Source organism: Paramormyrops kingsleyae, chromosome 4 (genome assembly GCF_048594095.1).
Source record: "Paramormyrops kingsleyae isolate MSU_618 chromosome 4, PKINGS_0.4, whole genome shotgun sequence".
In the NCBI taxonomy this organism is placed as follows: domain Eukaryota; kingdom Metazoa; phylum Chordata; class Actinopteri; order Osteoglossiformes; family Mormyridae; genus Paramormyrops; species Paramormyrops kingsleyae.
In genome coordinates this window covers 46,422,840-46,449,809 of record NC_132800.1, presented here as the reverse complement: position 1 = coordinate 46,449,809, position 26,970 = coordinate 46,422,840, and the positions used below count along the sequence as shown (strand labels likewise).

Here is a 26,970-nt window from a genome sequence, read left to right as displayed (position 1 = left end):
GTAATTTGTGAAATTAAAGGGTAGTGACATCTTTACATTCGTGGCAAGACGCAGGGCCCTCTGGATAAGGTGAAACTAAGAAAAAGCTTACGGCACTTGGTATTCCCAGGCAGTCTCCCAACCAAGTACTAACCAAGCCCGGCCCCGCTTAGCTTCCGAGATCAAACGAGATCGGGCGCAGTCGGAACTGTATGGCCGTAAGCGAGGGAAGCGGCCAGAATCAGCACTTTTGTTTTCAGTTGAGGGTTTATTGAGAGTCGCACCGAGAGAAGAGCAGACGTCGATGCGGCATTGATGTCAAGATGTCTTTGAGAAAGTCGTTATTGAAATGAGGAAGAAATCGGTGAGTTGTATACGATTGCTACGAGTACTTTCTGCAAAAGTGGGCGGGGACTGCCGTCTTTGTACAAATAAAGGTAATTTGTGAAATTAAAGGGTAGTGACATCTTTACATTCGTGGCAAGACGCAGGGCCCTCTGGATAAGGTGAAACTAAGAAAAAGCTTACGGCACTTGGTATTCCCAGGCAGTCTCCCAACCAAGTACTAACCAAGCCCGGCCCCGCTTAGCTTCCGAGATCAGACGAGATCGGGCGCAGTCGGAACGGTATGGCCGTAAGCAAGGGAAGCGGCCAGAATCAGCACTTTTGTTTTCAGTTGAGGGTTTATTGAGAGTCGCACCGAGAGAAGAGCAGACGTCGATGCGGCATTGATGTCAAGATGACTTTGAGAAAGTCGTTATTAAAATGAGGAAGAAATCGGTGAGTTGTATACGATTGCTACGAGTACTTTCTGCAAAAGTGGGCGGGGACTGCCGTCTTTGTACAAATAAAGGTAATTTGTGAAATGAAAGGGTAGTGACATCTTTACATTCGTGGCAAGACGCAGGGCCCTCTGGATAAGGTGAAACTAAGAAAAAGCTTACGGCACTTGGTATTCCCAGGCAGTCTCCCAACCAAGTACTAACCAAGCCCGGCCCCGCTTAGCTTCCGAGAACAGATGAGATCGGGCGCAGTCGGAACGGTATGGCCGTAAGCAAGGGAAGCGGCCAGAATCAGCACTTTTGTTTTCAGTTGAGGGTTTATTGAGAGTCGCACCGAGAGAAGAGCAGACGTCGATGCGGCATTGATGTCAAGATGCCTTTGAGAAAGTCGTTATTAAAATGAGGAAGAAATCGGTGAGTTGTATACGATTGCTACGAGTACTTTCTGCAAAAGTGGGCGGGGACTGCCGTCTTTGTACAAATAAAGGTAATTTGTGAAATGAAAGGGTAGTGACATCTTTACATTCGTGGCAAGACGCAGGGCCCTCTGGATAAGGTGAAACTAAGAAAAAGCTTACGGCACTTGGTATTCCCAGGCAGTCTCCCAACCAAGTACTAACCAAGCCCGGCCCCGCTTAGCTTCCGAGATCAGACGAGATCGGGCGCAGTCGGAACGGTATGGCCGTAAGCGAGGGAAGCGGCCAGAATCAGCACTTTTGTTTTCAGTTGAGGGTTTATTGAGAGTCGCACCGAGAGAAGAGCAGACGTCGATGCGGCATTGATGTCAAGATGCCTTTGAGAAAGTCGTTATTAAAATGAGGAAGAAATCGGTGAGTTGTATACGATTGCTACGAGTACTTTCTGCAAAAGTGGGCGGGGACTGCCGTCTTTGTACAAATAAAGGTAATTTGTGAAATGAAAGGGGAGTGACATCTTTACATTCGTGGCAAGACGCAGGGCCCTCTGGATAAGGTGAAACTAAGAAAAAGCTTACGGCACTTGGTATTCCCAGGCAGTCTCCCAACCAAGTACTAACCAAGCCCGGCGCCGCTTAGCTTCCGAGATCAGACGAGATCGGGCGCAGTCGGAACGGTATGGCCGCAAGCGAGGGAAGCGGCCAGAATCAGCACTTTTGTTTTCAGTTGAGGGTTTATTGAGAGTCGCACCGAGAGAAGAGCAGACGTCGATGCGGCATTGATGTCAAGATGTCTTTGAGAAAGTCGTTATTAAAATGAGGAAGAAATCGGTGAGTTGTATACGATTGCTACGAGTACTTTCTGCAAAAGTGGGCGGGGACTGCCGTCTTTGTACAAATAAAGGTAATTTGTGAAATGAAAGGGTAGTGACATCTTTACATTCGTGGCAAGACGCAGGGCCCTCTGGATAAGGTGAAACTAAGAAAAAGCTTACGGCACTTGGTATTCCCAGGCAGTCTCCCAACCAAGTACTAACCAAGCCCGGCCCCGCTTAGCTTCCGAGATCAGACGAGATCGGGCGCAGTCGGAACGGTATGGCCGTAAGCAAGGGAAGCGGCCAGAATCGGCACTTTTGTTTTCAGTTGAGGGTTTATTGAGAGTCGCACCGAGAGAAGAGCAGACGTCGATGCGGCATTGATGTCAAGATGTCTTTGAGAAAGTCGTTATTAAAATGAGGAAGAAATCGGTGAGTTGTATACGATTGCTACGAGTACTTTCTGCAAAAGTGGGCGGGGACTGCCGTCTTTGTACAAATAAAGGTAATTTGTGAAATGAAAGGGTAGTGACATCTTTACATTCGTGGCAAGACGCAGGGCCCTCTGGATAAGGTGAAACTAAGAAAAAGCTTACGGCACTTGGCATTCCCAGGCAGTCTCCCAACCAAGTACTAACCAAGCCTGGCCCCGCTTAGCTTCCGAGATCAGACGAGATCGGGCGCAGTCGGAACGGTATGGCCGTAAGCAAGGGAAGCGGCCAGAATCGGCACTTTTGTTTTCAGTTGAGGGTTTATTGAGAGTCGCACCGAGAGAAGAGCAGACGTCGATGCGGCATTGATGTCAAGATGTCTTTGAGAAAGTCGTTATTAAAATGAGGAAGAAATCGGTGAGTTGTATACGATTGCTACGAGTACTTTCTGCAAAAGTGGGCGGGGACTGCCGTCTTTGTACAAATAAAGGTAATTTGTGAAATGAAAGGGTAGTGACATCTTTACATTCGTGGCAAGACGCAGGGCCCTCTGGATAAGGTGAAACTAAGAAAAAGCTTACGGCACTTGGTATTCCCAGGCAGTCTCCCAACCAAGTACTAACCAAGCCCGGACCCGCTTAGCTTCCGAGATCAGACGAGATCGGGCGCGGTCAGAACGGTATGGCCGTAAGCAAGGGAAGCGGCCAGAATCGGCACTTTTGTTTTCAGTTGAGGGTTTATTGAGAGTCGCACCGAGAGAAGAGCAGACGTCGATGCGGCATTGATGTCAAGATGTCTTTGAGAAAGTCGTTATTAAAATGAGGAAGAAATCGGTGAGTTGTATACGATTGCTACGAGTACTTTCTGCAAAAGTGGGCGGGGACTGCCGTCTTTGTACAAATAAAGGTAATTTGTGAAATGAAAGGGTAGTGACATCTTTACATTCGTGGCAAGACGCAGGGCCCTCTGGATAAGGTGAAACTAAGAAAAAGCTTACGGCACTTGGTATTCCCAGGCAGTCTCCCAACCAAGTACTAACCAAGCCCGGCCCCGCTTAGCTTCCGAGATCAGACGAGATCGGGCGAGGTCGGAACGGTATGGCCGTAAGCAAGGGAAGCGGCCAGAATCGGCACTTTTGTTTTCAGTTGAGGGTTTATTGAGAGTCGCACCGAGAGAAGAGCAGACGTCGATGCGGCATTGATGTCAAGATGTCTTTGAGAAAGTCGTTATTAAAATGAGGAAGAAATCGGTGAGTTGTATACGATTGCTACGAGTACTTTCTGCAAAAGTGGGCGGGGACTGCCGTCTCTGTACAAATAAAGGTAATTTGTGAAATGAAAGGGTAGTGACATCTTTACATTCGTGGCAAGACGCAGGGCCCTCTGGATAAGGTGAAACTAAGAAAAAGCTTACGGCACTTGGTATTCCCAGGCAGTCTCCCAACCAAGTACTAATCAAGCCTGGACCCGCTTAGCTTCCGAGATCAGACGAGATCGGGCGCGGTCGGAACGGTATGGCCGTAAGCAAGGGAAGCGGCCAGAATCGGCACTTTTGTTTTCAGTTGAGGGTTTATTGAGAGTCGCACCGAGAGAAGAGCAGACGTCGATGCGGCATTGATGTCAAGATGTCTTTGAGAAAGTCGTTATTAAAATGAGGAAGAAATCGGTGAGTTGTATACGATTGCTACGAGTACTTTCTGCAAAAGTGGGCGGGGACTGCCGTCTTTGTACAAATAAAGGTAATTTGTGAAATGAAAGGGGAGTGACATCTTTACATTCGTGGCAAGACGCAGGGCCCTCTGGATAAGGTGAAACTAAGAAAAAGCTTACGGCACTTGGTATTCCCAGGCAGTCTCCCAACCAAGTACTAACCAAGCCCGGCCCCGCTTAGCTTCCGAGATCAGACGAGATCGGGCGCGGTCGGAACGGTATGGCCGTAAGCAAGGGAAGCGGCCAGAATCGGCACTTTTGTTTTCAGTTGAGGGTTTATTGAGAGTCGCACCGAGAGAAGAGCAGACGTCGATGCGGCATTGATGTCAAGATGTCTTTGAGAAAGTCGTTATTAAAATGAGGAAGAAATCGGTGAGTTGTATACGATTGCTACGAGTACTTTCTGCAAAAGTGGGCGGGGACTGCCGTCTTTGTACAAATAAAGGTAATTTGTGAAATGAAAGGGTAGTGACATCTTTACATTCGTGGCAAGACGCAGGGCCCTCTGGATAAGGTGAAACTAAGAAAAAGCTTACGGCACTTGGTATTCCCAGGCAGTCTCCCAACCAAGTACTAACCAAGCCCGGACCCGCTTAGCTTCCGAGATCAGACGAGATCGGGCGCGGTCGGAACGGTATGGCCGTAAGCAAGGGAAGCGGCCAGAATCGGCACTTTTGTTTTCAGTTGAGGGTTTATTGAGAGTCGCACCGAGAGAAGAGCAGACGTCGATGCGGCATTGATGTCAAGATGTCTTTGAGAAAGTCGTTATTAAAATGAGGAAGAAATCGGTGAGTTGTATACGATTGCTACGAGTACTTTCTGCAAAAGTGGGCGGGGACTGCCGTCTTTGTACAAATAAAGGTAATTTGTGAAATGAAAGGGTAGTGACATCTTTACATTCGTGGCAAGACGCAGGGCCCTCTGGATAAGGTGAAACTAAGAAAAAGCTTACGGCACTTGGTATTCCCAGGCAGTCTCCCAACCAAGTACTAACCAAGCCCGGCCCCGCTTAGCTTCCGAGATCAGACGAGATCGGGCGCGGTCGGAACGGTATGGCCGTAAGCAAGGGAAGCGGCCAGAATCGGCACTTTTGTTTTCAGTTGAGGGTTTATTGAGAGTCGCACCGAGAGAAGAGCAGACATCGATGCGGCATTGATGTCAAGATGTCTTTGAGAAAGTCGTTATTAAAATGAGGAAGAAATCGGTGAGTTGTATACGATTGCTACGAGTACTTTCTGCAAAAGTGGGCGGGGACTGCCGTCTTTGTACAAATAAAGGTAATTTGTGAAATGAAAGGGTAGTGACATCTTTACATTCGTGGCAAGACGCAGGGCCCTCTGGATAAGGTGAAACTAAGAAAAAGCTTACGGCACTTGGTATTCCCAGGCAGTCTCCCAACCAAGTACTAACCAAGCCCGGACCCGCTTAGCTTCCGAGATCAGACGAGATCGGGCGCGGTCGGAACGGTATGGCCGTAAGCAAGGGAAGCGGCCAGAATCGGCACTTTTGTTTTCAGTTGAGGGTTTATTGAGAGTCGCACCGAGAGAAGAGCAGACGTCGATGCGGCATTGATGTCAAGATGTCTTTGAGAAAGTCGTTATTAAAATGAGGAAGAAATCGGTGAGTTGTATACGATTGCTACGAGTACTTTCTGCAAAAGTGGGCGGGGACTGCCGTCTTTGTACAAATAAAGGTAATTTGTGAAATGAAAGGGTAGTGACATCTTTACATTCGTGGCAAGACGCAGGGCCCTCTGGATAAGGTGAAACTAAGAAAAAGCTTACGGCACTTGGTATTCCCAGGCAGTCTCCCAACCAAGTACTAACCAAGCCCGGCCCCGCTTAGCTTCCGAGATCAGACGAGATCGGGCGAGGTCGGAACGGTATGGCCGTAAGCAAGGGAAGCGGCCAGAATCGGCACTTTTGTTTTCAGTTGAGGGTTTATTGAGAGTCGCACCGAGAGAAGAGCAGACGTCGATGCGGCATTGATGTCAAGATGTCTTTGAGAAAGTCGTTATTAAAATGAGGAAGAAATCGGTGAGTTGTATACGATTGCTACGAGTACTTTCTGCAAAAGTGGGCGGGGACTGCCGTCTTTGTACAAATAAAGGTAATTTGTGAAATGAAAGGGTAGTGACATCTTTACATTCGTGGCAAGACGCAGGGCCCTCTGGATAAGGTGAAACTAAGAAAAAGCTTACGGCACTTGGCATTCCCAGGCAGTCTCCCAACCAAGTACTAACCAAGCCCGGCCCCGCTTAGCTTCCGAGATCAGACGAGATCGGGCGCAGTCGGAACGGTATGGCCGTAAGCAAGGGAAGCGGCCAGAATCGGCACTTTTGTTTTCAGTTGAGGGTTTATTGAGAGTCGCACCGAGAGAAGAGCAGACGTCGATGCGGCATTGATGTCAAGATGTCTTTGAGAAAGTCGTTATTAAAATGAGGAAGAAATCGGTGAGTTGTATACGATTGCTACGAGTACTTTCTGCAAAAGTGGGCGGGGACTGCCGTCTTTGTACAAATAAAGGTAATTTGTGAAATGAAAGGGTAGTGACATCTTTACATTCGTGGCAAGACGCAGGGCCCTCTGGATAAGGTGAAACTAAGAAAAAGCTTACGGCACTTGGTATTCCCAGGCAGTCTCCCAACCAAGTACTAACCAAGCCCGGCCCCGCTTAGCTTCCGAGATCAGACGAGATCGGGCGCAGTCGGAACGGTATGGCCGTAAGCAAGGGAAGCGGCCAGAATCGGCACTTTTGTTTTCAGTTGAGGGTTTATTGAGAGTCGCACCGAGAGAAGAGCAGACGTCGATGCGGCATTGATGTCAAGATGTCTTTGAGAAAGTCGTTATTAAAATGAGGAAGAAATCGGTGAGTTGTATACGATTGCTACGAGTACTTTCTGCAAAAGTGGGCGGGGACTGCCGTCTTTGTACAAATAAAGGTAATTTGTGAAATGAAAGGGTAGTGACATCTTTACATTCGTGGCAAGACGCAGGGCCCTCTGGATAAGGTGAAACTAAGAAAAAGCTTACGGCACTTGGTATTCCCAGGCAGTCTCCCAACCAAGTACTAACCAAGCCCGGCCCCGCTTAGCTTCCGAGATCAGACGAGATCGGGCGCAGTCGGAACGGTATGGCCGTAAGCAAGGGAAGCGGCCAGAATCGGCACTTTTGTTTTCAGTTGAGGGTTTATTGAGAGTCGCACCGAGAGAAGAGCAGACGTCGATGCGGCATTGATGTCAAGATGTCTTTGAGAAAGTCGTTATTAAAATGAGGAAGAAATCGGTGAGTTGTATACGATTGCTACGAGTACTTTCTGCAAAAGTGGGCGGGGACTGCCGTCTTTGTACAAATAAAGGTAATTTGTGAAATGAAAGGGTAGTGACATCTTTACATTCGTGGCAAGACGCAGGGCCCTCTGGATAAGGTGAAACTAAGAAAAAGCTTACGGCACTTGGTATTCCCAGGCAGTCTCCCAACCAAGTACTAACCAAGCCCGGCCCCGCTTAGCTTCCGAGATCAGACGAGATCGGGCGCGGTCGGAACGGTATGGCCGTAAGCAAGGGAAGCGGCCAGAATCGGCACTTTTGTTTTCAGTTGAGGGTTTATTGAGAGTCGCACCGAGAGAAGAGCAGACGTCGATGCGGCATTGATGTCAAGATGTCTTTGAGAAAGTCGTTATTAAAATGAGGAAGAAATCGGTGAGTTGTATACGATTGCTACGAGTACTTTCTGCAAAAGTGGGCGGGGACTGCCGTCTTTGTACAAATAAAGGTAATTTGTGAAATGAAAGGGTAGTGACATCTTTACATTCGTGGCAAGACGCAGGGCCCTCTGGATAAGGTGAAACTAAGAAAAAGCTTACGGCACTTGGTATTCCCAGGCAGTCTCCCAACCAAGTACTAACCAAGCCCGGCCCCGCTTAGCTTCCGAGATCAGACGAGATCGGGCGCGGTCGGAACGGTATGGCCGTAAGCAAGGGAAGCGGCCAGAATCGGCACTTTTGTTTTCAGTTGAGGGTTTATTGAGAGTCGCACCGAGAGAAGAGCAGACGTCGATGCGGCATTGATGTCAAGATGTCTTTGAGAAAGTCGTTATTAAAATGAGGAAGAAATCGGTGAGTTGTATACGATTGCTACGAGTACTTTCTGCAAAAGTGGGCGGGGACTGCCGTCTTTGTACAAATAAAGGTAATTTGTGAAATGAAAGGGTAGTGACATCTTTACATTCGTGGCAAGACGCAGGGCCCTCTGGATAAGGTGAAACTAAGAAAAAGCTTACGGCACTTGGTATTCCCAGGCAGTCTCCCAACCAAGTACTAACCAAGCCCGGACCCGCTTAGCTTCCGAGATCAGACGAGATCGGGCGCGGTCGGAACGGTATGGCCGTAAGCAAGGGAAGCGGCCAGAATCGGCACTTTTGTTTTCAGTTGAGGGTTTATTGAGAGTCGCACCGAGAGAAGAGCAGACGTCGATGCGGCATTGATGTCAAGATGTCTTTGAGAAAGTCGTTATTAAAATGAGGAAGAAATCGGTGAGTTGTATACGATTGCTACGAGTACTTTCTGCAAAAGTGGGCGGGGACTGCCGTCTTTGTACAAATAAAGGTAATTTGTGAAATGAAAGGGTAGTGACATCTTTACATTCGTGGCAAGACGCAGGGCCCTCTGGATAAGGTGAAACTAAGAAAAAGCTTACGGCACTTGGTATTCCCAGGCAGTCTCCCAACCAAGTACTAACCAAGCCCGGCCCCGCTTAGCTTCCGAGATCAGACGAGATCGGGCGCGGTCGGAACGGTATGGCCGTAAGCAAGGGAAGCGGCCAGAATCGGCACTTTTGTTTTCAGTTGAGGGTTTATTGAGAGTCGCACCGAGAGAAGAGCAGACGTCGATGCGGCATTGATGTCAAGATGTCTTTGAGAAAGTCGTTATTAAAATGAGGAAGAAATCGGTGAGTTGTATACGATTGCTACGAGTACTTTCTGCAAAAGTGGGCGGGGACTGCCGTCTTTGTACAAATAAAGGTAATTTGTGAAATGAAAGGGTAGTGACATCTTTACATTCGTGGCAAGACGCAGGGCCCTCTGGATAAGGTGAAACTAAGAAATAGCTTACGGCACTTGGTATTCCCAGGCAGTCTCCCAACCAAGTACTAACCAAGCCCGGCCCCGCTTAGCTTCCGAGATCAGACGAGATCGGGCGCGGTCGGAACGGTATGGCCGTAAGCAAGGGAAGCGGCCAGAATCGGCACTTTTGTTTTCAGTTGAAGGTTTATTGAGAGTCGCACCGAGAGAAGAGCAGACGTCGATGCGGCATTGATGTCAAGATGTCTTTGAGAAAGTCGTTATTAAAATGAGGAAGAAATCGGTGAGTTGTATACGATTGCTACGAGTACTTTCTGCAAAAGTGGGCGGGGACTGCCGTCTTTGTACAAATAAAGGTAATTTGTGAAATGAAAGGGTAGTGACATCTTTACATTCGTGGCAAGACGCAGGGCCCTCTGGATAAGGTGAAACTAAGAAAAAGCTTACGGCACTTGGTATTCCCAGGCAGTCTCCCAACCAAGTACTAACCAAGCCCGGCCCCGCTTAGCTTCCGAGATCAGACGAGATCGGGCGCGGTCGGAACGGTATGGCCGTAAGCAAGGGAAGCGGCCAGAATCGGCACTTTTGTTTTCAGTTGAGGGTTTATTGAGAGTCGCACCGAGAGAAGAGCAGACGTCGATGCGGCATTGATGTCAAGATGTCTTTGAGAAAGTCGTTATTAAAATGAGGAAGAAATCGGTGAGTTGTATACGATTGCTACGAGTACTTTCTGCAAAAGTGGGCGGGGACTGCCGTCTTTGTACAAATGAAGGTAATTTGTGAAATGAAAGGGTAGTGACATCTTTACATTCGTGGCAAGACGCAGGGCCCTCTGGATAAGGTGAAACTAAGAAAAAGCTTACGGCACTTGGTATTCCCAGGCAGTCTCCCAACCAAGTACTAACCAAGACCGGCCCCGCTTAGCTTCCGAGATCAGACGAGATCGGGCGCGGTCGGAACGGTATGGCCGTAAGCAAGGGAAGCGGCCAGAATCGGCACTTTTGTTTTCAGTTGAGGGTTTATTGAGAGTCGCACCAAGAGAAGAGCAGACGTCGATGCGGCATTGATGTCAAGATGTCTTTGAGAAAGTCGTTATTAAAATGAGGAAGAAATCGGTGAGTTGTATACGATTGCTACGAGTACTTTCTGCAAAAGTGGGCGGGGACTGCCGTCTTTGTACAAATAAAGGTAATTTGTGAAATGAAAGGGTAGTGACATCTTTACATTCGTGGCAAGACGCAGGGCCCTCTGGATAAGGTGAAACTAAGAAAAAGCTTACGGCACTTGGTATTCCCAGGCAGTCTCCCAACCAAGTACTAACCAAGCCCGGCCCCGCTTAGCTTCCGAGATCAGACGAGATCGGGCGCGGTCGGAACGGTATGGCCGTAAGCAAGGGAAGCGGCCAGAATCGGCACTTTTGTTTTCAGTTGAGGGTTTATTGAGAGTCGCACCGAGAGAAGAGCAGACGTCGATGCGGCATTGATGTCAAGATGTCTTTGAGAAAGTCGTTATTAAAATGAGGAAGAAATCGGTGAGTTGTATACGATTGCTACGAGTACTTTCTGCAAAAGTGGGCGGGGACTGCCGTCCTTGTACAAATAAAGGTAATTTGTGAAATGAAAGGGTAGTGACATCTTTACATTCGTGGCAAGACGCAGGGCCCTCTGGATAAGGTGAAACTAAGAAAAAGCTTACGGCACTTGGTATTCCCAGGCAGTCTCCCAACCAAGTACTAACCAAGCGCGGCCCCGCTTAGCTTCCGAGAGCAGACGAGATCGGGCGCAGTCGGAACGGTATGGCCGTAAGCAAGGGAAGCGGCCAGAATCGGCACTTTTGTTTTCAGTTGAGGGTTTATTGAGAGTCGCACCGAGAGAAGAGCAGACGTCGATGCGGCATTGATGTCAAGATGTCTTTGAGAAAGTCGTTATTAAAATGAGGAAGAAATCGGTGAGTTGTATACGATTGCTACGAGTACTTTCTGCAAAAGTGGGCGGGGACTGCCGTCTTTGTACAAATAAAGGTAATTTGTGAAATGAAAGGGTAGTGACATCTTTACATTCGTGGCAAGACGCAGGGCCCTCTGGATAAGGTGAAACTAAGAAAAAGCTTACGGCACTTGGTATTCCCAGGCAGTCTCCCAACCAAGTACTAACCAAGCCCGGCCCCGCTTAGCTTCCGAGAGCAGACGAGATCGGGCGCAGTCGGAACGGTATGGCCGTAAGCAAGGGAAGCGGCCAGAATCGGCACTTTTGTTTTCAGTTGAGGGTTTATTGAGAGTCGCACCGAGAGAAGAGCAGACGTCACTGCGGCATTGATGTCAAGATGTCTTTGAGAAAGTCGTTATTAAAATGAGGAAGAAATCGGTGAGTTGTATACGATTGCTACGAGTACTTTCTGCAAAAGTGGGCGGGGACTGCCGTCTTTGTACAAATAAAGGTAATTTGTGAAATGAAAGGGTAGTGACATCTTTACATTCGTGGCAAGACGCAGGGCCCTCTGGATAAGGTGAAACTAAGAAAAAGCTTACGGCACTTGGTATTCCCAGGCAGTCTCCCAACCAAGTACTAACCAAGCCCGGCCCCGCTTAGCTTCCGAGAGCAGACGAGATCGGGCGCAGTCGGAACGGTATGGCCGTAAGCAAGGGAAGCAGCCAGAATCGGCACTTTTGTTTTCAGTTGAGGGTTTATTGAGAGTCGCACCGAGAGAAGAGCAGACGTCGATGCGGCATTGATGTCAAGATGTCTTTGAGAAAGTCGTTATTAAAATGAGGAAGAAATCGGTGAGTTGTATACGATTGCTACGAGTACTTTCTGCAAAAGTGGGCGGGGACTGCCGTCTTTGTACAAATAAAGGTAATTTGTGAAATGAAAGGGTAGTGACATCTTTACATTCGTGGGAAGACGCAGGGCCCTCTGGATAAGGTGAAACTAAGAAAAAGCTTACGGCACTTGGTATTCCCAGGCAGTCTCCCAACCAAGTACTAACCAAGCCCGGCCCCGCTTAGCTTCCGAGATCAGACGAGATCGGGCGCAGTCGGAACGGTATGGCCGTAAGCAAGGGAAGCGGCCAGAATCGGCACTTTTGTTTTCAGTTGAGGGTTTATTGAGAGTCGCACCGAGAGAAGAGCAGACGTCGATGCGGCATTGATGTCAAGATGTCTTTGAGAAAGTCGTTATTAAAATGAGGAAGAAATCGGTGAGTTGTATACGATTGCTACGAGTACTTTCTGCAAAAGTGGGCGGGGACTGCCGTCTTTGTACAAATAAAGGTAATTTGTGAAATGAAAGGGTAGTGACATCTTTACATTCGTGGCAAGACGCAGGGCCCTCTGGATAAGGTGAAACTAAGAAAAAGCTTACGGCACTTGGTATTCCCAGGCAGTCTCCCAACCAAGTACTAACCAAGCCCGGCCCCGCTTAGCTTCCGAGAGCAGACGAGATCGGGCGCAGTCGGAACGGTATGGCCGTAAGCAAGGGAAGCGGCCAGAATCGGCACTTTTGTTTTCAGTTGAGGGTTTATTGAGAGTCGCACCGAGAGAAGAGCAGACGTCGATGCGGCATTGATGTCAAGATGTCTTTGAGAAAGTCGTTATTAAAATGAGGAAGAAATCGGTGAGTTGTATACGATTGCTACGAGTACTTTCTGCAAAAGTGGGCGGGGACTGCCGTCTTTGTACAAATAAAGGTAATTTGTGAAATGAAAGGGTAGTGACATCTTTACATTCGTGGCAAGACGCAGGGCCCTCTGGATAAGGTGAAACTAAGAAAAAGCTTACGGCACTTGGTATTCCCAGGCAGTCTCCCAACCAAGTACTAACCAAGCCCGGCCCCGCTTAGCTTCCGAGAGCAGACGAGATCGGGCGCAGTCGGAACGGTATGGCCGTAAGCGAGGGAAGCGGCCAGAATCGGCACTTTTGTTTTCAGTTGAGGGTTTATTGAGAGTCGCACCGAGAGAAGAGCAGACGTCGATGCGGCATTGATGTCAAGATGTCTTTGAGAAAGTCGTTATTAAAATGAGGAAGAAATCGGTGAGTTGTATACGATTGCTACGAGTACTTTCTGCAAAAGTGGGCGGGGACTGCCGTCTTTGTACAAATAAAGGTAATTTGTGAAATGAAAGGGTAGTGACATCTTTACATTCGTGGCAAGACGCAGGGCCCTCTGGATAAGGTGAAACTAAGAAAAAGCTTACGGCACTTGGTATTCCCAGGCAGTCTCCCAACCAAGTACTAACCAAGCCCGGCCCCGCTTAGCTTCCGAGAGCAGACGAGATCGGGCGCAGTCGGAACGGTATGGCCGTAAGCGAGGGAAGCGGCCAGAATCGGCACTTTTGTTTTCAGTTGAGGGTTTATTGAGAGTCGCACCGAGAGAAGAGCAGACGTCGATGCGGCATTGATGTCAAGATGTCTTTGAGAAAGTCGTTATTAAAATGAGGAAGAAATCGGTGAGTTGTATACGATTGCTACGAGTACTTTCTGCAAAAGTGGGCGGGGACTGCCGTCTTTGTACAAATAAAGGTAATTTGTGAAATGAAAGGGTAGTGACATCTTTACATTCGTGGCAAGACGCAGGGCCCTCTGGATAAGGTGAAACTAAGAAAAAGCTTACGGCACTTGGTATTCCCAGGCAGTCTCCCAACCAAGTACTAACCAAGCCCGGCCCCGCTTAGCTTCCGAGAGCAGACGAGATCGGGCGCAGTCGGAACGGTATGGCCGTAAGCGAGGGAAGCGGCCAGAATCGGCACTTTTGTTTTCAGTTGAGGGTTTATTGAGAGTCGCACCGAGAGAAGAGCAGACGTCGATGCGGCATTGATGTCAAGATGTCTTTGAGAAAGTCGTTATTAAAATGAGGAAGAAATCGGTGAGTTGTATACGATTGCTACGAGTACTTTCTGCAAAAGTGGGCGGGGACTGCCGTCTTTGTACAAATAAAGGTAATTTGTGAAATGAAAGGGTAGTGACATCTTTACATTCGTGGGAAGACGCAGGGCCCTCTGGATAAGGTGAAACTAAGAAAAAGCTTACGGCACTTGGTATTCCCAGGCAGTCTCCCAACCAAGTACTAACCAAGCCCGGCCCCGCTTAGCTTCCGAGATCAGACGAGATCGGGCGCAGTCGGAACGGTATGGCCGTAAGCAAGGGAAGCGGCCAGAATCGGCACTTTTGTTTTCAGTTGAGGGTTTATTGAGAGTCGCACCGAGAGAAGAGCAGACGTCGATGCGGCATTGATGTCAAGATGTCTTTGAGAAAGTCGTTATTAAAATGAGGAAGAAATCGGTGAGTTGTATACGATTGCTACGAGTACTTTCTGCAAAAGTGGGCGGGGACTGCCGTCTTTGTACAAATAAAGGTAATGTGTGAAATGAAAGGGTAGTGACATCTTTACATTCGTGGGAAGACGCAGGGCCCTCTGGATAAGGTGAAACTAAGAAAAAGCTTACGGCACTTGGTATTCCCAGGCAGTCTCCCAACCAAGTACTAACCAAGCCCGGCCCCGCTTAGCTTCCGAGATCAGACGAGATCGGGCGCAGTCGGAACGGTATGGCCGTAAGCAAGGGAAGCGGCCAGAATCGGCACTTTTGTTTTCAGTTGAGGGTTTATTGAGAGTCGCACCGAGAGAAGAGCAGACGTCGATGCGGCATTGATGTCAAGATGTCTTTGAGAAAGTCGTTATTAAAATGAGGAAGAAATCGGTGAGTTGTATACGATTGCTACGAGTACTTTCTGCAAAAGTGGGCGGGGACTGCCGTCTCTGTACAAATAAAGGTAATTTGTGAAATGAAAGGGTAGTGACATCTTTACATTCGTGGCAAGACGCAGGGCCCTCTGGATAAGGTGAAACTAAGAAAAAGCTTACGGCACTTGGTATTCCCAGGCAGTCTCCCAACCAAGTACTAACCAAGCCCGGCCCCGCTTAGCTTCCGAGATCAGACGAGATCGGGCGCAGTCGGAACGGTATGGCCGTAAGCAAGGGAAGCGGCCAGAATCGGCACTTTTGTTTTCAGTTGAGGGTTTATTGAGAGTCGCACCGAGAGAAGAGCAGACGTCGATGCGGCATTGATGTCAAGATGTCTTTGAGAAAGTCGTTATTAAAATGAGGAAGAAATCGGTGAGTTGTATACGATTGCTACGAGTACTTTCTGCAAAAGTGGGCGGGGACTGCCGTCTTTGTACAAATAAAGGTAATTTGTGAAATGAAAGGGTAGTGACATCTTTACATTCGTGGCAAGACGCAGGGCCCTCTGGATAAGGTGAAACTAAGAAAAAGCTTACGGCACTTGGTATTCCCAGGCAGTCTCCCAACCAAGTACTAACCAAGCCCGGCCCCGCTTAGCTTCCGAGATCAGACGAGATCGGGCGCAGTCGGAACGGTATGGCCGTAAGCAAGGGAAGCGGCCAGAATCGGCACTTTTGTTTTCAGTTGAGGGTTTATTGAGAGTCGCACCGAGAGAAGAGCAGACGTCGATGCGGCATTGATGTCAAGATGTCTTTGAGAAAGTCGTTATTAAAATGAGGAAGAAATCGGTGAGTTGTATACGATTGCTACGAGTACTTTCTGCAAAAGTGGGCGGGGACTGCCGTCTTTGTACAAATAAAGGTAATTTGTGAAATGAAAGGGTAGTGACATCTTTACATTCGTGGCAAGACGCAGGGCCCTCTGGATAAGGTGAAACTAAGAAAAAGCTTACGGCACTTGGTATTCCCAGGCAGTCTCCCAACCAAGTACTAACCAAGCCCGGCCCCGCTTAGCTTCCGAGATCAGACGAGATCGGGCGCAGTCGGAACGGTATGGCCGTAAGCAAGGGAAGCGGCCAGAATCGGCACTTTTGTTTTCAGTTGAGGGTTTATTGAGAGTCGCACCGAGAGAAGAGCAGACGTCGATGCGGCATTGATGTCAAGATGTCTTTGAGAAAGTCGTTATTAAAATGAGGAAGAAATCGGTGAGTTGTATACGATTGCTACGAGTACTTTCTGCAAAAGTGGGCGGGGACTGCCGTCCTTGTACAAATAAAGGTAATTTGTGAAATGAAAGGGTAGTGACATCTTTACATTCGTGGCAAGACGCAGGGCCCTCTGGATAAGGTGAAACTAAGAAAAAGCTTACGGCACTTGGTATTCCCAGGCAGTCTCCCAACCAAGTACTAACCAAGCCCGGCCCCGCTTAGCTTCCGAGAGCAGACGAGATCGGGCGCAGTCGGAACGGTATGGCCGTAAGCAAGGGAAGCGGCCAGAATCGGCACTTTTGTTTTCAGTTGAGGGTTTATTGAGAGTCGCACCGAGAGAAGAGCAGACGTCGATGCGGCATTGATGTCAAGATGTCTTTGAGAAAGTCGTTATTAAAATGAGGAAGAAATCGGTGAGTTGTATACGATTGCTACGAGTACTTTCTGCAAAAGTGGGCGGGGACTGCCGTCCTTGTACAAATAAAGGTAATTTGTGAAATGAAAGGGTAGTGACATCTTTACATTCGTGGCAAGACGCAGGGCCCTCTGGATAAGGTGAAACTAAGAAAAAGCTTACGGCACTTGGTATTCCCAGGCAGTCTCCCAACCAAGTACTAACCAAGCCCGGCCCCGCTTAGCTTCCGAGAGCAGACGAGATCGGGCGCAGTCGGAACGGTATGGCCGTAAGCAAGGGAAGCGGCCAGAATCGGCACTTTTGTTTTCAGTTGAGGGTTTATTGAGAGTCGCACCGAGAGAAGAGCAGACGTCGATGCGGCATTGATGTCAAGATGTCTTTGAGAAAGTCGTTATTAAAATGAGGAAGAAATCGGTGAGTTGTATACGATTGCTACGAGTACTTTCTGCAAAAGTGGGCGGGGACTGCCGTCCTTGTACAAATAAAGGTAATTTGTGAAATGAAAGGGTAGTGACATCTTTACATTCGTGGCAAGACGCAGGGCCCTCTGGATAAGGTGAAACTAAGAAAAAGCTTACGGCACTTGGTATTCCCAGGCAGTCTCCCAACCAAGTACTAACCAAGCCCGGCCCCGCTTAGCTTCCGAGAGCAGACGAGATCGGGCGCAGTCGGAACGGTATGGCCGTAAGCAAGGGAAGCGGCCAGAATCGGCACTTTTGTTTTCAGTTGAGGGTTTATTGAGAGTCGCACCGAGAGAAGAGCAGACGTCGATGCGGCATTGATGTCAAGATGTCTTTGAGAAAGTCGTTATTAAAATGAGGAAGAAATCGGTGAGTTGTATACGATTGCTACGAGTACTTTCTGCAAAAGTGGGCGGGGACTGCCGTCTTTGTACAAATAAAGGTAATTTGTGAAATGAAAGGGTAGTGACATCTTTACATTCGTGGCAAGACGCAGGGCCCTCTGGATAAGGTGAAACTAAGAAAAAGCTTACGGCACTTGGTATTCCCAGGCAGTCTCCCAACCAAGTACTAACCAAGCCCGGCCCCGCTTAGCTTCCGAGAGCAGACGAGATCGGGCGCAGTCGGAACGGTATGGCCGTAAGCAAGGGAAGCGGCCAGAATCGGCACTTTTGTTTTCAGTTGAGGGTTTATTGAGAGTCGCACCGAGAGAAGAGCAGACGTCGATGCGGCATTGATGTCAAGATGTCTTTGAGAAAGTCGTTATTAAAATGAGGAAGAAATCGGTGAGTTGTATACGATTGCTACGAGTACTTTCTGCAAAAGTGGGCGGGGACTGCCGTCTTTGTACAAATAAAGGTAATTTGTGAAATGAAAGGGTAGTGACATCTTTACATTCGTGGCAAGACGCAGGGCCCTCTGGATAAGGTGAAACTAAGAAAAAGCTTACGGCACTTGGTATTCCCAGGCAGTCTCCCAACCAAGTACTAACCAAGCCCGGCCCCGCTTAGCTTCCGAGAGCAGACGAGATCGGGCGCAGTCGGAACGGTATGGCCGTAAGCAAGGGAAGCGGCCAGAATCGGCACTTTTGTTTTCAGTTGAGGGTTTATTGAGAGTCGCACCGAGAGAAGAGCAGACGTCGATGCGGCATTGATGTCAAGATGTCTTTGAGAAAGTCGTTATTAAAATGAGGAAGAAATCGGTGAGTTGTATACGATTGCTACGAGTACTTTCTGCAAAAGTGGGCGGGGACTGCCGTCTTTGTACAAATAAAGGTAATTTGTGAAATGAAAGGGTAGTGACATCTTTACATTCGTGGCAAGACGCAGGGCCCTCTGGATAAGGTGAAACTAAGAAAAAGCTTACGGCACTTGGTATTCCCAGGCAGTCTCCCAACCAAGTACTAACCAAACCCGGCCCCGCTTAGCTTCCGAGATCAGACGAGATCGGGCGCAGTCGGAACGGTATGGCCGTAAGCAAGGGAAGCGGCCAGAATCGGCACTTTTGTTTTCAGTTGAGGGTTTATTGAGAGTCGCACCGAGAGAAGAGCAGACGTCGATGCGGCATTGATGTCAAGATGTCTTTGAGAAAGTCGTTATTAAAATGAGGAAGAAATCGGTGAGTTGTATACGATTGCTACGAGTACTTTCTGCAAAAGTGGGCGGGGACTGCCGTCTTTGTACAAATAAAGGTAATTTGTGAAATGAAAGGGTAGTGACATCTTTACATTCGTGGGAAGACGCAGGGCCCTCTGGATAAGGTGAAACTAAGAAAAAGCTTACGGCACTTGGTATTCCCAGGCAGTCTCCCAACCAAGTACTAACCAAGCCCGGCCCCGCTTAGCTTCCGAGATCAGACGAGATCGGGCGCAGTCGGAACGGTATGGCCGTAAGCAAGGGAAGCGGCCAGAATCGGCACTTTTGTTTTCAGTTGAGGGTTTATTGAGAGTCGCACCGAGAGAAGAGCAGACGTCGATGCGGCATTGATGTCAAGATGTCTTTGAGAAAGTCGTTATTAAAATGAGGAAGAAATCGGTGAGTTGTATACGATTGCTACGAGTACTTTCTGCAAAAGTGGGCGGGGACTGCCGTCTTTGTACAAATAAAGGTAATTTGTGAAATGAAAGGGTAGTGACATCTTTACATTCGTGGCAAGACGCAGGGCCCTCTGGATAAGGTGAAACTAAGAAAAAGCTTACGGCACTTGGTATTCCCAGGCAGTCTCCCAACCAAGTACTAACCAAGCCCGGCCCCGCTTAGCTTCCGAGATCAGACGAGATCGGGCGCAGTCGGAACGGTATGGCCGTAAGCAAGGGAAGCGGCCAGAATCGGCACTTTTGTTTTCAGTTGAGGGTTTATTGAGAGTCGCACCGAGAGAAGAGCAGACGTCGATGCGGCATTGATGTCAAGATGTCTTTGAGAAAGTCGTTATTAAAATGAGGAAGAAATCGGTGAGTTGTATACGATTGCTACGAGTACTTTCTGCAAAAGTGGGCGGGGACTGCCGTCTTTGTACAAATAAAGGTAATTTGTGAAATGAAAGGGTAGTGACATCTTTACATTCGTGGGAAGACGCAGGGCCCTCTGGATAAGGTGAAACTAAGAAAAAGCTTACGGCACTTGGTATTCCCAGGCAGTCTCCCAACCAAGTACTAACCAAGCCCGGCCCCGCTTAGCTTCCGAGATCAGACGAGATCGGGCGCAGTCGGAACGGTATGGCCGTAAGCAAGCGAAGCGGCCAGAATCGGCACTTTTGTTTTCAGTTGAGGGTTTATTGAGAGTCGCACCGAGAGAAGAGCAGACGTCGATGCGGCATTGATGTCAAGATGTCTTTGAGAAAGTCGTTATTAAAATGAGGAAGAAATCGGTGAGTTGTATACGATTGCTACGAGTACTTTCTGCAAAAGTGGGCGGGGACTGCCGTCTTTGTACAAATAAAGGTAATTTGTGAAATGAAAGGGTAGTGACATCTTTACATTCGTGGCAAGACGCAGGGCCCTCTGGATAAGGTGAAACTAAGAAAAAGCTTACGGCACTTGGTATTCCCAGGCAGTCTCCCAACCAAGTACTAACCAAGCCCGGCCCCGCTTAGCTTCCGAGATCAGACGAGATCGGGCGCAGTCGGAACGGTATGGCCGTAAGCAAGGGAAGCGGCCAGAATCGGCACTTTTGTTTTCAGTTGAGGGTTTATTGAGAGTCGCACCGAGAGAAGAGCAGACGTCGATGCGGCATTGATGTCAAGATGTCTTTGAGAAAGTCGTTATTAAAATGAGGAAGAAATCGGTGAGTTGTATACGATTGCTACGAGTACTTTCTGCAAAAGTGGGCGGGGACTGCCGTCTTTGTACAAATAAAGGTAATTTGTGAAATGAAAGGGTAGTGACATCTTTACATTCGTGGCAAGACGCAGGGCCCTCTGGATAAGGTGAAACTAAGAAAAAGCTTACGGCACTTGGTATTCCCAGGCAGTCTCCCAACCAAGTACTAACCAAGCCCGGCCCCGCTTAGCTTCCGAGATCAGACGAGATCGGGCGCAGTTTTTTTTTTTTTTTTTTTTTTTTTTATTAAACCACTCAGAACGACAGTGCCACACATACACCACAGCAGGGGGGGCGGTACAGGGAGAGGGGCCAGGGAACGGGGCAAGCCCGCGCTCCAAGACCCCTACTCACAGGGTGCAGCAGTCCTCATCATGCAGGTATGCAGTTTAATAAAAAGAAAAACAAAGCACAAGCAATAAAAGCCAATCACTAAAATGCCAATTAAAAGGAGCAACAGCCCCAACATCGAACAACACAGAAGACGGACAACAAGCAGCACACGACCCACCCACACAGACAAACCCAAGAAAAACAACCCAAGCAACCCACCCAAAACAGAAAAACAAGAGAAAACAAGCAGCCCACCCTCAAAACACATCCCAAACCAACCGCCCACCCACAACAGACACAAAAGGAACCCGGTGCACATAATCACTTAAGAACCGGGGCATGTCATGAGGCCCGGCAGACAATAAAAACACCTTAGATAAAACCAGTCGCAGCCGATAGCGGCACATTAAAACAGGATCTAAAACCACGCGCTCATAGCGGGCCTTGTTGCGCCGCAACCAAACAACATATTTAGCGACTGCTAAAAACAAGTTAAGAAAGGTGCTGGCGGGGTGGACCTTGGGGACACCAAACAGGAACATGACCTGCCACCCCGCCTCAGTAAAAACAGGCACGGGCCCCACCGCCCCGGCTATCCTGTCCACCACCTCCAGAGCCCACACAATGAAATCAGCTAACTGTGAACAGCCAAAGAACATGTGCGTAAGGCCCTCCTCCACATCCCGGCACACTGGGCAGAGCGGAGACGCGGCGAAGCCCAGTCTATGAAGCCACGACATTGACCATAGGGCGTTGTGCCGCTGTCTGTAGTCGAAAAGGGCCAGGGCAGGGTCCGCCGGGCAGACCAGCACGTTCCCCCACAACAGGTCAGGCCCCAGGGCGGGGAAGCGAGCGCTCCAAAAGGCCTGCGCCACCGGGGCAACAAAAGCACGCTGCCTGTAGAGGCGGGCAAAGTCACGGGTCACACACGCCCCCAAAGGGGCGAGGGACCCGGACAGCCGCCTCACATACACCGCGGGGAAACGGGGGGCCACATCCCGGGGGCCGCCGGCCCGCTCAATGTCACGCACCCACGCAGCAGGGAGGGCAGCCCTCGCCGCCAGACACTGCCTGGCAACAGTGACCCTGGAGGCCCTCTCGGCCACAACCTCGACCTGGTCATAGACGGCCGCGGGAGGCAGGAAGCCAGGGCGCACCTCATAAAAGAGGTCTCGCACCTGACGCACCCCAGCCTCCCACCAGTGCCGGAACTCGAGGGGCCGCCCCCCGGAGAGGACGCGCGGATTGAGCAGCAGCGGCTGCCGAAGCAGAAGCTGCCGCCCCTCAGGCACCACGACAGTGTGCTCCTGGAACTCAGCCCACGCCAAGAGGAGGTGTGCGTAGAAGGAGGGGATGCCACGCACCATGCCGGGCCGGAGACGCATCCAAAGAGCGTCCTCGGCCAGCTCCCTCCCCGCACACTGTCCCAGCCGGAGCGAGAGCACCGCCTTCCACAGGGAGGGGCGACTCTCGTCCAGGAAGGCTTGCAACATCCGCACACGCAGGGCCTTCGACTGGACCAGAGGGTCCAGGAGGCCCAGGCCACCCTCGGCAGGGGGGCCAATCAAGGTAGCGTAAGCCACCATGACTCTGCCCCCCCCCCAGAGGAAGCGCAGGACGGCCTTCCGCAGCCTGGCGTAATGTCCGTGGGGCATGTGAGTGACGCTCAGGTGAAACCACAGCACAGACAACACCATTGCGTTCAACAGGAACACCTTCTGCTGCAGCGAGAGGAGACGGCCCGACCACCCGGCCAGCCGCCGCTCCACACCACCCGTCAGATCGTCCCACATCCTCCCCGTCGCATCGTCCGCACTCCTCCCGAGCAGAACGCCCAGGAGGTGCACGTCCCCCTCGGCCTCAGTCAGCCCCAGCTCGGCGGGCAGAGGCCCGGCCGAACCGAGCCGCAGGTACACCGACTTCTGCAGGTTGACCCTGGCCCCAGTGATGTCACAGTACTGCTGCACGCTGCGTAACGCAGCCCCCACGCTGGCCCCGTCGGGCACGAGCAGGGTGGTGTCATCAGCGTACTGAAAGACCGGCGGAGCGAAGCATGTCGGGCCGATGGGCACCCTAGCAATGCCACGAGAGGCGGCCACCAGGAGGCCGAGGGGCTCGACCGCCAAGGTGTACAAGGCGGCCGACAGGGGGCAGCCCTGCCGCACCGAACGCGTCATGCGGAAGGGCGCAGTGACGTAGCCGTTACAGGCGACCGCGGTCATGGCGGAGGCGCACAAGAGGCGCGTCCAGGCCAGGAAGCCCGGGCCGAAGCCGAAGACCTCCATCACACGCTGGAGGTAGGCGTGCTCGACCCTGTCAAAGGCCTTGGCGAAGTCGAGCTTCACCAAGTAACCGGGCGAACCCGCCGTCTCCATGAAACCCACCGCCGCCTGCACATCCCGGACAGTGTCCAGGATGGTGCGGCCCGTCACCCCGTACGTCTGGGTGGTGCGGATGAGGGACGGCAGCACCCGACTGAGCCGGGAGGCCAAGACCGAGGCCAACACCTTGTAATCGGTGTTGAGCATGGTGAGGGGCCTGTAATTAGCCAGCTCCCCCCTGTCTCCCGTGTGCTTAAAGAGCATCTTAATCAAACCCAGCCGGATGGTGCCGTGCATCCCACCGCGGGCGAGGACGTCACTATAAAGGGCCTGCAAGATGGGCACCAGCTCCCCCTTAAAGACCCTGTAAAAGTCTGCCGTGAGGCCGTCGGAGCCAGGACACTTTCGCGGCCGGAGCCGGTCAATAGCTGCCCCAATCTCATCACATGACAAGGGGGCGTCACACAGGGCGACGCTCTCGGGCGAAAGGCGCGCCTCAATCAGCCCCGTGAGGGGGGAGAGGGCGTCCAGATCGATGCGCTCGCTGGTGAACATAGCGGCCCAGTAGTCCCGCACGACGCGCAGGACACCGGGTGCGTCGGACACCAACTGGCCGTCCGGGCAGCGCACCGAACGGAGCAGCCTCGCAGCCCCCCGGGACTCCTCCATCGCCCTGAAATAGCGAGGAGAGAGCTCACCAGGGGCGACGAAACGCACCCCGCTCCGCAACGCCGCCCCGGCGTGCCTCCGCTCAGAGAGGAGAGCCAGCTCGTCCTGCAGGGCCGAGACCCGCACGGGGTCCCCTGCATCCTGCTCGAGCGCCAGCAGTTCCAGCTGGAGATCACGCAGCAAGGCGCGCTCCTTCTGCCGAAAGCGTCCGGCTGCGGCCTTCCCGGCATCCTGCAAAACGGCCGCCACCTCCCGCTTTAACAATTCCCACCCCGCCTGAATGTCGAGGGAGAACAGGGGCGACCGCACCCCAGTCCACAATGCGAAGCTCACCTTAGCAGTAACGGTACCATCGCTTAAGAGGGAGGGGTTGAGGATCCACGTGCCCCGCCCGCGCTGCACCTCCCCAGAGTCAAGCGTGCAGAGAAAGTAGTCGTGATCGCTCACGAGACACTCCCGATAGCACACCGTACGGACACGGGCAGCGACAGCAGGGGACACCAGAGCGTAGTCCAGCCTGCTGCCGTGCATCACGCCCCGGACACGCTGCGTCCTGGAAAGGACACGACGGTCAGGGTTGCGATCCCTCCACAGGTCCGTGAGATGACAGGCACGCATCAAGCGGAGGAGAGCTGCTCGCCCCGCATCGGCCCGCACGACTGCCCCCCTCCGCACATCCAGGCGAGAGAGGGAGATGTTGAAGTCCCCGACCACGAGAGGACAGGGCCACCGCGCCACACGGGCAGCCAGGCGGTCGAAGAAGGAGGCACACCGGGCCCCGTCATTGGGCGCGTGCACGACCACGACGGTGCAGGCGAAACCCCCCTCCAGACAGAGCCCGACAGCCAGACACTTGCCCTCCCCGTCCGAGTACAGCAGGGATGCCGACTGGACACGCGGGCGGCGACAGAGCAGCGCGACACCCCAACCGACGACACCTGGCCCGACGGAGGCGGTGGAGAAGAAGACATCGCCCGACCATGCGTCCCGCACTCTATCAATAAAAGGCCCATCCCACCCAGTCTCTTGCAAACACACAACGGACGAGTCACAACACGAAGTTAAAACTGCCTGGGCCTTGGCCCAGGAGCGCAGCCCCCGGGCATTGAGGGAGGTCAGAGTCAGTGTCATTGGGATAAAAGAGTCTCTGTTAGGCACCAGGCAGGGGACACATCACACAGACAAGACACCGGCACAGGAGGTAAAAGCCACACATACCCAGATAAAAGCGGGACGCTCCCAGCCGAACAGGCCCACCCAGACAACCACCCCACTAACCCACCCGGATGGTGGAGCGATGTCGCGGGAAACACACAGGTAAAAGGGACAAGCAACACAATAAGAACAATAAAAGAAACCATAAAAAGAACCATAAATACAATAAATAGGCGGGCCGTAAAAAAAAACACAATAAAACACGAGCAATCAATTAAAACGCACGGGACCTAGGGGACGGGGTGAAGCGGGGACGACAGCGGCGATAGCAGGGGCAGAAGGCGACACGGAGGCGGGATAATGTAAACAGAAACCAAAAACAAAACCAGGGCAGCAGAAAAGCAATACACACGGAAAGACAACACAACCAAAGGAAGACATGAGTCAATGAAGGGGGTGTGGCGATGAAGCATCAGTCCGTGTCGCCGCTGTCGTCATGACCCGGGCTCGCAGCACGCATGGCCGCCAGGGCCGCCACCGCCGACTGCCGCCGCTCCTCCTGGCGCCGCAGAGTGTTGGCTAGGCCCGGCAGAGGGGGCTGATGGGACGCCCCGGACCTAGACCCCATGCAAAAACGGAGCTTGTTCTTGGCCTTGCCAGGCTTATTCACGGGGGCCTTGCCCGCACCCGTCTGGGACCGCGGGGCGACGAAGGGGTCCGGGTCCAGGGCATCGAGCTGACGCAGGGTATCAGTGCCGAAGGGGGGAATGCCGGACCAGGGCGACGCCAGGGGCTCGGCAGATGGAGGCGGAGGGGAGGGGGAAGAGGGAGCGGGGGCTGGGGGAGGGGGGCCATCCACAGTCTCACCCCCGGCCATCCGGGACGCCGGGCGCACTTCACCCGCGGCCGGAGCTGCGGGAAGGGACGGGGTGAGAGACGAGGGCGGGGCGGGCGGGGGCTCCGAAAACAGGGACTGGGAGACAGGCAAGGGCACTGGCAGCTCCACAGGGACCGCAGCTCCGGAGGGCAGCTCCATGTCCTCAACGCCCGACGCCCCAAGGAGGTCCTGTGCGGCCGGGGGGTCTCCGGCCCCCCCAAAGGGCACAGCGTCCACCCCCATGACGGGACCCCCACTCACCTCTCCCCTCGGGCCAGCCACAGGAGCAGGGAGGTGGTCAGTCATGCTGGAATCCAGGCAGTCAGCGGCAGCAGCCACAGGGGGTGTCAAAGGCATGGCGATGGCGGCAGCATTACTGGGGTCCTGGGGCGGAAGGAGAGACACCCCCTCTTCCCCCCCAGCGTGAGAGCCCGGGTCAACCCCGTCCCCGGCAGCGGAGGCCGGCCCGTCCCGACCAGGGGCGCCAGGGCAGGTGCACAGGGCGGCGGCCTTGCGGCAGCCAGCACAGCGGGCGGCAACACAGTCACGGGCGTAGTGCCCCTGCAGCCCGCAGACACGGCACACGTATTGGGGGCACTGGGCCACCACGTGCCCCGGCTGGAGGCACATCCGACAGAGGCGGACCTGATTGTCATGGGCGACCCGAATGTAGCGGGGCCCTTCGGCCGTATCAAATCGGGCACTGTAGGGCAAGGACACCACGCCGGCCGGGAAACGCACCCTGACGCAGCGGGTGCCGTCAGTGACTTGAGTGCCGGGCAGGAGCCGACGGCGCACCGGGAGGATGGGCTCCACTCCCCATGCCGCAAGGCGATCGAGAATGACCTGATCGGGCACATACGCAGGCAGGTGCAGAAAGGAGACCACGCGCTCCGCCTGACAGAGGCGTCTGACCGGGCAGAGCTTGCCCTGTACGGTGAGGCCGCCCTCAATGAGCTCGATGTATTCGGGGGCGGTGAAGGTAACCTCCACTGCCACGTTAGGGGCCGGGCACACGGCCAGCAGGGCGTCCTTCGGCACCAACAACAATATCGCCTTCGCCACCTCCAGCAAAGGCACGCTGTCAAACGCACTGAAGTCTACGGAGGCAGTGGCCTCCTTAGTATAAGGCCCCTTTGGGGCAGGGCCCTCGTCCCAGGCGCCTCGTGGCGCCGCACCCTGGCGCAGGACACCCGCACGCACCCCCGTGCCCACGCGCACACCTGCACCCGCCCGCTGCGCCCGACCGGCCTGAGCCACCCTCCCAGC

The 26,970-nt window shown here is 52.1% G+C and overlaps 48 non-coding genes and 1 pseudogene across 48 annotated transcripts; all 49 read right to left on the bottom strand.

Moving 5' to 3' along the window:
• Positions 1 to 84: 84 nt before the first annotated feature.
• Positions 85 to 203, bottom strand: LOC140589894 (5S ribosomal RNA). Its single transcript, XR_011991073.1, has one exon. It is a non-coding gene; the product is annotated as a 5S ribosomal RNA (ribosomal RNA).
• A 297-nt stretch (positions 204 to 500) lies between these two features.
• Positions 501 to 619, bottom strand: LOC140590675 (5S ribosomal RNA). Its single transcript, XR_011991506.1, has one exon. It is a non-coding gene; the product is annotated as a 5S ribosomal RNA (ribosomal RNA).
• Positions 620 to 916: 297 nt separating this feature from the next.
• LOC140589464 (5S ribosomal RNA) lies at positions 917 to 1,035 on the bottom strand. Its single transcript, XR_011990643.1, has one exon. It is a non-coding gene; the product is annotated as a 5S ribosomal RNA (ribosomal RNA).
• Positions 1,036 to 1,332: 297 nt separating this feature from the next.
• On the bottom strand, positions 1,333 to 1,451 carry LOC140590674 (5S ribosomal RNA). Its single transcript, XR_011991505.1, has one exon. It is a non-coding gene; the product is annotated as a 5S ribosomal RNA (ribosomal RNA).
• A 297-nt stretch (positions 1,452 to 1,748) lies between these two features.
• Positions 1,749 to 1,867, bottom strand: LOC140589621 (5S ribosomal RNA). The gene has a single exon (XR_011990800.1). It is a non-coding gene; the product is annotated as a 5S ribosomal RNA (ribosomal RNA).
• A 297-nt stretch (positions 1,868 to 2,164) lies between these two features.
• Positions 2,165 to 2,283, bottom strand: LOC140590673 (5S ribosomal RNA). The gene has a single exon (XR_011991504.1). It is a non-coding gene; the product is annotated as a 5S ribosomal RNA (ribosomal RNA).
• Positions 2,284 to 2,580: 297 nt separating this feature from the next.
• LOC140589858 (5S ribosomal RNA) lies at positions 2,581 to 2,699 on the bottom strand. Its single transcript, XR_011991037.1, has one exon. It is a non-coding gene; the product is annotated as a 5S ribosomal RNA (ribosomal RNA).
• Positions 2,700 to 2,996: 297 nt separating this feature from the next.
• Positions 2,997 to 3,115, bottom strand: LOC140589509 (5S ribosomal RNA). Its single transcript, XR_011990688.1, has one exon. It is a non-coding gene; the product is annotated as a 5S ribosomal RNA (ribosomal RNA).
• A 297-nt stretch (positions 3,116 to 3,412) lies between these two features.
• On the bottom strand, positions 3,413 to 3,531 carry LOC140589507 (5S ribosomal RNA). Its single transcript, XR_011990686.1, has one exon. It is a non-coding gene; the product is annotated as a 5S ribosomal RNA (ribosomal RNA).
• A 297-nt stretch (positions 3,532 to 3,828) lies between these two features.
• On the bottom strand, positions 3,829 to 3,947 carry LOC140589888 (5S ribosomal RNA). The gene has a single exon (XR_011991067.1). It is a non-coding gene; the product is annotated as a 5S ribosomal RNA (ribosomal RNA).
• A 297-nt stretch (positions 3,948 to 4,244) lies between these two features.
• On the bottom strand, positions 4,245 to 4,363 carry LOC140589109 (5S ribosomal RNA). Its single transcript, XR_011990286.1, has one exon. It is a non-coding gene; the product is annotated as a 5S ribosomal RNA (ribosomal RNA).
• A 297-nt stretch (positions 4,364 to 4,660) lies between these two features.
• LOC140589246 (5S ribosomal RNA) lies at positions 4,661 to 4,779 on the bottom strand. Its single transcript, XR_011990423.1, has one exon. It is a non-coding gene; the product is annotated as a 5S ribosomal RNA (ribosomal RNA).
• Positions 4,780 to 5,076: 297 nt separating this feature from the next.
• LOC140589108 (5S ribosomal RNA) lies at positions 5,077 to 5,195 on the bottom strand. The gene has a single exon (XR_011990285.1). It is a non-coding gene; the product is annotated as a 5S ribosomal RNA (ribosomal RNA).
• Positions 5,196 to 5,492: 297 nt separating this feature from the next.
• On the bottom strand, positions 5,493 to 5,611 carry LOC140589245 (5S ribosomal RNA). Its single transcript, XR_011990422.1, has one exon. It is a non-coding gene; the product is annotated as a 5S ribosomal RNA (ribosomal RNA).
• Positions 5,612 to 5,908: 297 nt separating this feature from the next.
• Positions 5,909 to 6,027, bottom strand: LOC140589506 (5S ribosomal RNA). Its single transcript, XR_011990685.1, has one exon. It is a non-coding gene; the product is annotated as a 5S ribosomal RNA (ribosomal RNA).
• A 297-nt stretch (positions 6,028 to 6,324) lies between these two features.
• LOC140589348 (5S ribosomal RNA) lies at positions 6,325 to 6,443 on the bottom strand. Its single transcript, XR_011990527.1, has one exon. It is a non-coding gene; the product is annotated as a 5S ribosomal RNA (ribosomal RNA).
• Positions 6,444 to 6,740: 297 nt separating this feature from the next.
• Positions 6,741 to 6,859, bottom strand: LOC140590672 (5S ribosomal RNA). The gene has a single exon (XR_011991503.1). It is a non-coding gene; the product is annotated as a 5S ribosomal RNA (ribosomal RNA).
• Positions 6,860 to 7,156: 297 nt separating this feature from the next.
• On the bottom strand, positions 7,157 to 7,275 carry LOC140590671 (5S ribosomal RNA). Its single transcript, XR_011991502.1, has one exon. It is a non-coding gene; the product is annotated as a 5S ribosomal RNA (ribosomal RNA).
• Positions 7,276 to 7,572: 297 nt separating this feature from the next.
• Positions 7,573 to 7,691, bottom strand: LOC140589107 (5S ribosomal RNA). The gene has a single exon (XR_011990284.1). It is a non-coding gene; the product is annotated as a 5S ribosomal RNA (ribosomal RNA).
• A 297-nt stretch (positions 7,692 to 7,988) lies between these two features.
• LOC140589106 (5S ribosomal RNA) lies at positions 7,989 to 8,107 on the bottom strand. The gene has a single exon (XR_011990283.1). It is a non-coding gene; the product is annotated as a 5S ribosomal RNA (ribosomal RNA).
• Positions 8,108 to 8,404: 297 nt separating this feature from the next.
• Positions 8,405 to 8,523, bottom strand: LOC140589243 (5S ribosomal RNA). Its single transcript, XR_011990420.1, has one exon. It is a non-coding gene; the product is annotated as a 5S ribosomal RNA (ribosomal RNA).
• Positions 8,524 to 8,820: 297 nt separating this feature from the next.
• Positions 8,821 to 8,939, bottom strand: LOC140590806 (5S ribosomal RNA). Its single transcript, XR_011991643.1, has one exon. It is a non-coding gene; the product is annotated as a 5S ribosomal RNA (ribosomal RNA).
• Positions 8,940 to 9,236: 297 nt separating this feature from the next.
• Positions 9,237 to 9,355, bottom strand: LOC140590805 (5S ribosomal RNA). Its single transcript, XR_011991642.1, has one exon. It is a non-coding gene; the product is annotated as a 5S ribosomal RNA (ribosomal RNA).
• A 297-nt stretch (positions 9,356 to 9,652) lies between these two features.
• Positions 9,653 to 9,771, bottom strand: LOC140590804 (5S ribosomal RNA). The gene has a single exon (XR_011991641.1). It is a non-coding gene; the product is annotated as a 5S ribosomal RNA (ribosomal RNA).
• A 297-nt stretch (positions 9,772 to 10,068) lies between these two features.
• On the bottom strand, positions 10,069 to 10,187 carry LOC140589640 (5S ribosomal RNA). The gene has a single exon (XR_011990819.1). It is a non-coding gene; the product is annotated as a 5S ribosomal RNA (ribosomal RNA).
• Positions 10,188 to 10,484: 297 nt separating this feature from the next.
• LOC140590803 (5S ribosomal RNA) lies at positions 10,485 to 10,603 on the bottom strand. The gene has a single exon (XR_011991640.1). It is a non-coding gene; the product is annotated as a 5S ribosomal RNA (ribosomal RNA).
• A 297-nt stretch (positions 10,604 to 10,900) lies between these two features.
• Positions 10,901 to 11,019, bottom strand: LOC140590101 (5S ribosomal RNA; annotated as a pseudogene).
• Positions 11,020 to 11,316: 297 nt separating this feature from the next.
• Positions 11,317 to 11,435, bottom strand: LOC140589606 (5S ribosomal RNA). The gene has a single exon (XR_011990785.1). It is a non-coding gene; the product is annotated as a 5S ribosomal RNA (ribosomal RNA).
• Positions 11,436 to 11,732: 297 nt separating this feature from the next.
• Positions 11,733 to 11,851, bottom strand: LOC140589604 (5S ribosomal RNA). Its single transcript, XR_011990783.1, has one exon. It is a non-coding gene; the product is annotated as a 5S ribosomal RNA (ribosomal RNA).
• A 297-nt stretch (positions 11,852 to 12,148) lies between these two features.
• Positions 12,149 to 12,267, bottom strand: LOC140590670 (5S ribosomal RNA). The gene has a single exon (XR_011991500.1). It is a non-coding gene; the product is annotated as a 5S ribosomal RNA (ribosomal RNA).
• A 297-nt stretch (positions 12,268 to 12,564) lies between these two features.
• LOC140589603 (5S ribosomal RNA) lies at positions 12,565 to 12,683 on the bottom strand. The gene has a single exon (XR_011990782.1). It is a non-coding gene; the product is annotated as a 5S ribosomal RNA (ribosomal RNA).
• Positions 12,684 to 12,980: 297 nt separating this feature from the next.
• LOC140589602 (5S ribosomal RNA) lies at positions 12,981 to 13,099 on the bottom strand. Its single transcript, XR_011990781.1, has one exon. It is a non-coding gene; the product is annotated as a 5S ribosomal RNA (ribosomal RNA).
• Positions 13,100 to 13,396: 297 nt separating this feature from the next.
• LOC140589601 (5S ribosomal RNA) lies at positions 13,397 to 13,515 on the bottom strand. The gene has a single exon (XR_011990780.1). It is a non-coding gene; the product is annotated as a 5S ribosomal RNA (ribosomal RNA).
• Positions 13,516 to 13,812: 297 nt separating this feature from the next.
• On the bottom strand, positions 13,813 to 13,931 carry LOC140589600 (5S ribosomal RNA). Its single transcript, XR_011990779.1, has one exon. It is a non-coding gene; the product is annotated as a 5S ribosomal RNA (ribosomal RNA).
• Positions 13,932 to 14,228: 297 nt separating this feature from the next.
• LOC140590669 (5S ribosomal RNA) lies at positions 14,229 to 14,347 on the bottom strand. Its single transcript, XR_011991499.1, has one exon. It is a non-coding gene; the product is annotated as a 5S ribosomal RNA (ribosomal RNA).
• A 297-nt stretch (positions 14,348 to 14,644) lies between these two features.
• LOC140590667 (5S ribosomal RNA) lies at positions 14,645 to 14,763 on the bottom strand. Its single transcript, XR_011991497.1, has one exon. It is a non-coding gene; the product is annotated as a 5S ribosomal RNA (ribosomal RNA).
• A 297-nt stretch (positions 14,764 to 15,060) lies between these two features.
• Positions 15,061 to 15,179, bottom strand: LOC140590665 (5S ribosomal RNA). Its single transcript, XR_011991496.1, has one exon. It is a non-coding gene; the product is annotated as a 5S ribosomal RNA (ribosomal RNA).
• Positions 15,180 to 15,476: 297 nt separating this feature from the next.
• On the bottom strand, positions 15,477 to 15,595 carry LOC140590664 (5S ribosomal RNA). The gene has a single exon (XR_011991495.1). It is a non-coding gene; the product is annotated as a 5S ribosomal RNA (ribosomal RNA).
• A 297-nt stretch (positions 15,596 to 15,892) lies between these two features.
• On the bottom strand, positions 15,893 to 16,011 carry LOC140590663 (5S ribosomal RNA). Its single transcript, XR_011991494.1, has one exon. It is a non-coding gene; the product is annotated as a 5S ribosomal RNA (ribosomal RNA).
• A 297-nt stretch (positions 16,012 to 16,308) lies between these two features.
• On the bottom strand, positions 16,309 to 16,427 carry LOC140589598 (5S ribosomal RNA). Its single transcript, XR_011990777.1, has one exon. It is a non-coding gene; the product is annotated as a 5S ribosomal RNA (ribosomal RNA).
• A 297-nt stretch (positions 16,428 to 16,724) lies between these two features.
• LOC140589597 (5S ribosomal RNA) lies at positions 16,725 to 16,843 on the bottom strand. The gene has a single exon (XR_011990776.1). It is a non-coding gene; the product is annotated as a 5S ribosomal RNA (ribosomal RNA).
• A 297-nt stretch (positions 16,844 to 17,140) lies between these two features.
• LOC140589596 (5S ribosomal RNA) lies at positions 17,141 to 17,259 on the bottom strand. Its single transcript, XR_011990775.1, has one exon. It is a non-coding gene; the product is annotated as a 5S ribosomal RNA (ribosomal RNA).
• A 297-nt stretch (positions 17,260 to 17,556) lies between these two features.
• Positions 17,557 to 17,675, bottom strand: LOC140589595 (5S ribosomal RNA). Its single transcript, XR_011990774.1, has one exon. It is a non-coding gene; the product is annotated as a 5S ribosomal RNA (ribosomal RNA).
• A 297-nt stretch (positions 17,676 to 17,972) lies between these two features.
• Positions 17,973 to 18,091, bottom strand: LOC140589594 (5S ribosomal RNA). Its single transcript, XR_011990773.1, has one exon. It is a non-coding gene; the product is annotated as a 5S ribosomal RNA (ribosomal RNA).
• Positions 18,092 to 18,388: 297 nt separating this feature from the next.
• On the bottom strand, positions 18,389 to 18,507 carry LOC140589556 (5S ribosomal RNA). The gene has a single exon (XR_011990735.1). It is a non-coding gene; the product is annotated as a 5S ribosomal RNA (ribosomal RNA).
• A 297-nt stretch (positions 18,508 to 18,804) lies between these two features.
• On the bottom strand, positions 18,805 to 18,923 carry LOC140590662 (5S ribosomal RNA). Its single transcript, XR_011991493.1, has one exon. It is a non-coding gene; the product is annotated as a 5S ribosomal RNA (ribosomal RNA).
• A 297-nt stretch (positions 18,924 to 19,220) lies between these two features.
• LOC140590661 (5S ribosomal RNA) lies at positions 19,221 to 19,339 on the bottom strand. The gene has a single exon (XR_011991492.1). It is a non-coding gene; the product is annotated as a 5S ribosomal RNA (ribosomal RNA).
• A 297-nt stretch (positions 19,340 to 19,636) lies between these two features.
• Positions 19,637 to 19,755, bottom strand: LOC140590660 (5S ribosomal RNA). Its single transcript, XR_011991491.1, has one exon. It is a non-coding gene; the product is annotated as a 5S ribosomal RNA (ribosomal RNA).
• Positions 19,756 to 20,052: 297 nt separating this feature from the next.
• On the bottom strand, positions 20,053 to 20,171 carry LOC140590659 (5S ribosomal RNA). The gene has a single exon (XR_011991489.1). It is a non-coding gene; the product is annotated as a 5S ribosomal RNA (ribosomal RNA).
• Between the last annotated feature and the right edge of the window lie 6,799 nt (positions 20,172 to 26,970).